This window comes from Panthera uncia (genome assembly GCF_023721935.1).
Source record: "Panthera uncia isolate 11264 chromosome A1 unlocalized genomic scaffold, Puncia_PCG_1.0 HiC_scaffold_16, whole genome shotgun sequence".
NCBI classification, from domain to species: domain Eukaryota; kingdom Metazoa; phylum Chordata; class Mammalia; order Carnivora; family Felidae; genus Panthera; species Panthera uncia.
The window spans coordinates 3,358,854-3,363,298 of record NW_026057576.1 but is presented as its reverse complement, the minus strand read 5'-3'; the positions used below and the strand labels follow the sequence as shown (position 1 = coordinate 3,363,298).

Here is a 4,445-nt window from a genome sequence, read left to right as displayed (position 1 = left end):
TCAAGTTATGCAGATTGTTGTGTTCATCCTCAGATCAATTTCCTAGGTGTTCAAAATGGCTTGGTGCTGATCTAGCTGTGTTTCAGACACGAGACAAGCTCAGGGTCTCCACGTTGCTCTGCCATCTCAACTCCATCCTTCAAGACTAGATGTTTCTCTAGATGATTTCCTAAAAAAATGTTCAGGCACACTGCTCAGAGAACATAGCAAAAGAAAATTACGTAGCTTATTTTATGAGGTAAATGGAACCTAATAAATCCAGACAGGAAAAATACAGTAAAAATCTAGGGCAATTTTACTCATGAATGTACTTTCAAAATCTCACCAAGAAAAGAAAAAAAATAGTGAATGTAGCGGTATTTTAAGAAAATACCTCAGGAACAAGTGGAATTTGTCACAGGAAGGAAACATTGATATGACAGAAAATTTATCTTTGCAGTTGTTCATATGAATAGGGTAAATGGGGGAAAATATGGTTGGCACTATAAACACAGAAAAAAGCAGTAAAAAATTTAGTACACATTCATGACAAGAATTATTAACAAACTGATAGGAGGTTCTTTTTAAGCTCAAAAAATATCTATTGAAAGCAGCTAATTTATGGTAAAATTTTAGATGCATTCTTATTCAAGTTAGGGATTATTCCTATTATTTAATATTGCTCTAGAAGTTTTAACCAAAGCTAAATTATTTAAACTGAAAAAGAAAATGCAAAAATATTTGCTATTTGAAAATAGTAGAGGGTTTTATAAAAAGAGAAAACATAATACAGTAGAGGGGCGCCTGGGTGGCCCAGTCATTAGGTGTCCAACTTCAGCTCAGGTCATGATCTCACGTTCTGTGAGTTTGAACACTACGTCGGGGTCTGTGATGACAGGTCAGAGCCTGGAGCCTGGTTTGGATTCTGTGTCTCCCTCTCTCTCTCTCTGCCCCTCTCCTGCTCACACTCTGTCTCTCTCATTCCTAAAAATAAATAAACATAAAAAAATTAAAAAAATAATATAGTAGAATAACATGTAATTTTCATTATCAACACAAACTATATGGTACTTAGGAACTCACTTAACAAAAGTTTTTCAAGACCTCTATACATAAAACTATAAAATGCTATTAGACCTAAAACCCAAAATAAATATAGATCTATATTATTTTGCTAGATTGTGGTGGTGGCGGTGGGGGGAGTGTAAAATCTTTTCAAGATGTCAGTTGTACTCAGTTTGATCTACAGATTCAAATCAAATTACTAAAGAGGGTATGTTTAAGTGAAACTTGACCACTTAGCCTTAGTTCATGAGGAAAACTAAGGGATATCTAAGATAATTACAAATGAGGCAAAAGGGGTAAAAGAAGGGAAAATCAAAAGAAGAAAGAGAAGGAGGAAGGGAAAGAGGAGGGAGTCACCTTTACAATTTCTGTAAAGCTAAAAACATCGAGAGTAATTATGGAGTCATTCCCTAGCAAATAGAGATTTCACAAGGAAAGGATCAGAGCCCATGTAAATATGTGAGCATGATGTATGACACTAATGCTATTATTAACCAGTGGGGAAATAATGGACTACTAAATAAATAAGATCCTTATATTACAGCCTTCTAAAAATAAATTATATAAGTCCAAACATGAAAAGCACATCTTTAAATATTTAGATGATGATATAGAAGGATGTCCCTATAGCCCTGGATTAGGGAAGGTGATTTTTTTAATTATTTGTTTACCTTCTTGTTATTATAAGATATATAAAGTGAACACCGAGAGGCACAAGATCAATACATTTAACAAGACTAAATTTTTAAAATTGTGTGCAACCAAAGACAACATAGCAAAGTGGAGACACAAGTAACTGGAAGAATATATTTTTCATATACGTAATAGAAAAAGCATTCGTATCTGGAATATACAGAATTCCTACAAATCTGTCAGTAACAAAAAGGTGAAAACTGTATATCAGAAAAGGAAACCTAATATTCTGGTAAATATGTGAAAGTTGGCCATCCTCTCTAGTCAGCAGAAGAATGGAAAATGAAACAAAATGGTAGAGCGAGTGTGTTTATTAGGTCGATGCTGCCAATACCCAGCTTGGCAAAGAATCAGCCACAGTATCTCTCCCACACCTGCTGGTAGGGATGTAAATGGCTCCGACTACTGTGAAAGGAATTTCACATGGTAGCAAAGTTGAAACTGTTGGACTCCTTCCCTAGAAACTCTCTTGCAGAAATTCCTGTATGTAGAACGCAGGGAGACATGTACAAAGGTGTTTATTACAACATTATCTACAAATGTTGGGTAACTGGAAACTATCCAAATATTGGAAATGCCAAAGTGTCCATCATTAACGGAATACACTTCGGTGTGTTTATGTGATGGGATTCTACATACCAGTAAAAAAATGAGAAATAGACTTACTGAGTCTGCATCAGCTACAGGAACGCTCATAGCCAAAAGCTGGCTTAGCTGAAGTAAGTGTTAAAAGATTCTGTGATTTGCCTTTTATGTACTAACTTCACACAAAGCTTCCCGTTCTGCTGCTCCTGTTTTATTTCCTAGAATTAAATTAAAGACAAGTAAGATTAGAAAAAGGGTCCAGGTAAAACTGTTGCAACCATCTTGGCAAAGGGTGGAGATAGCCGATCAGAGGGGCAGTGGGGCTGGGGAAATGGAGTGACTCAAGAGATATTTAGCAGGTTGAATCCACAAGACTTTGATTGTATGGAGTGTAGGCAAAAGCCTTGGCATGTGCCTTGCAAGGCTCAGTGCAAAATGAAAACGGGAGGCTTTTTGCTCGAAAACAAAGAATTTCAAAGTGGCAATGGCAGAGAGTGAAACCAAGCATGAGGGCCTTGCAGGCGAGCACAAGGACCTGTGGGACTGCAAAGGGGTGCCATTGGCTCCCTTTGCTCACGAAGCTAGCCCTGAGTGCGATGATACTTGATGCTATCAGGTACCTGGTGCGTAGCTTCAAAAGGTGGGTAACTTGTGGGGCTGATATGCCTCTGCAATAAAGGAAGAACAGAGAGTCTAAGAAAACTTGAGGACCATTAATGTTTCAGGGACTGGCAGAGGAGTGACAAATAATAAGCATCTCCATGGGAGGAAGAAAAACAGGAGAGCGTGGTACCATGGAAGCCAAGGGAAGAGGATGTTTCCATAGAGAAGGACTGGTCAACAATCCCCAGAGATGGCCAAGTCATACAGTGCATAACGTATTTCCATCAGACCAGCAACGAAATGTACCTCTGGGGGAAGGCTACGTCAGTGAAGTACTGGCAGGAGAAACAAAACTGAATTTTACTGGGGATTGAATAGAAAGTGACAATGGGGAGAGGGCAAGCCTGGAAACCATTTCAGTTGGTTTGGTTGTGAGAGAAAGGACAGAGATAGGGCAGTGGTGGAAATGAATGCGGGGTCAAAGAAAGCTTTGTTTTTGCTTTTGAAGATGACAGAGACATAAGACGGGTGTACATATGCACAGGGTATGTTAGTAAGAGAGAAAGGTGGAAATTTAGGGAGAGGGGTTGGAGGAAACAATTCGCAGTACACTATTCCTGAATAAGGTGGAAAGGGTCTGATGCAGAGCAAGGATGAAAAATTGTATCTTGAGAAAGAAGCTTCATCTCTTCCATCTAAAAAAGAAGAGGAAGAGGGCATAGGCCAGGTCCCTCTGTTTATCTGGTGGCAGAAGGTAGGCGGGGTTTTCATCTGAAGACTTGTCTATGAAGAGATGGTGTCATCCGTGGAGAAGAGGGATGGTCAGAGGCCTGGCGATGTGTCAAAGACCCCTTTGGAAGACGATGATTAAAGAGTTCCAAACAGAGTCAGAACGCAGTGGGGGAATGGAACTGTGGATCTGTGACATCTTACTGTGTGTTTGGGTGATTCTTCTTTAGGGGTGCACCAGTGGCCGATGTGTATAGAGACATAGAGCTGAACCTATCCCCGAAAGGGATGTACCTTGTGGAAGGGAAAAGTATGGACCATGGGGCAAAGATCTGGGAATTTGAAACAGGGATGACTGAAGTAATAAAACGTGGAATTTGAGTTGAATAGAAAAGGAGCAAACATGGTAGGAAACACATAGAAAAGTGACAGAGGTATATAGGGCCTCTAAGAGCTTCCCATAGCTGAAGACCCAGTGTGGAGGTACAAAGGGAGTGAGAGAGAAAATTGGAGGGAAAGGAGAATGAGACAGTCATATCCAACTTGCCACCATAACTTTGGTGACTAGAGTGAATGCAAAGCCCAGATGCTCAAGGGACCCATGACCTTGGGTTGAGAAGATTTTGAACCAGGTGTTCACATCTTTAATGAATGAGGGAAGTGACCAGGAAATCAGCCAGTCACAAAAAACGAGGTGATATGATAATACATTTGGGTAATGTAAGCATCAAATGAGAAACTTTGTGCACAGGAGAGAAGAGCAAAGGCTTAGAAACAAATGCTGATGCCTT

The 4,445-nt window shown here is 39.6% G+C and overlaps 1 long non-coding RNA gene across 1 annotated transcript; it reads right to left on the bottom strand.

The window, feature by feature from the left end:
• Positions 1-742: 742 nt before the first annotated feature.
• LOC125934178 (uncharacterized) lies at positions 743-2,992 on the bottom strand. Its single transcript, XR_007461260.1, has 3 exons — positions 2,943-2,992; positions 2,404-2,540; positions 743-963 (listed from the first exon to the last, which is right to left on the bottom strand). It is a non-coding gene; the product is annotated as an uncharacterized LOC125934178 (long non-coding RNA).
• Positions 2,993-4,445: the final 1,453 nt, after the last annotated feature.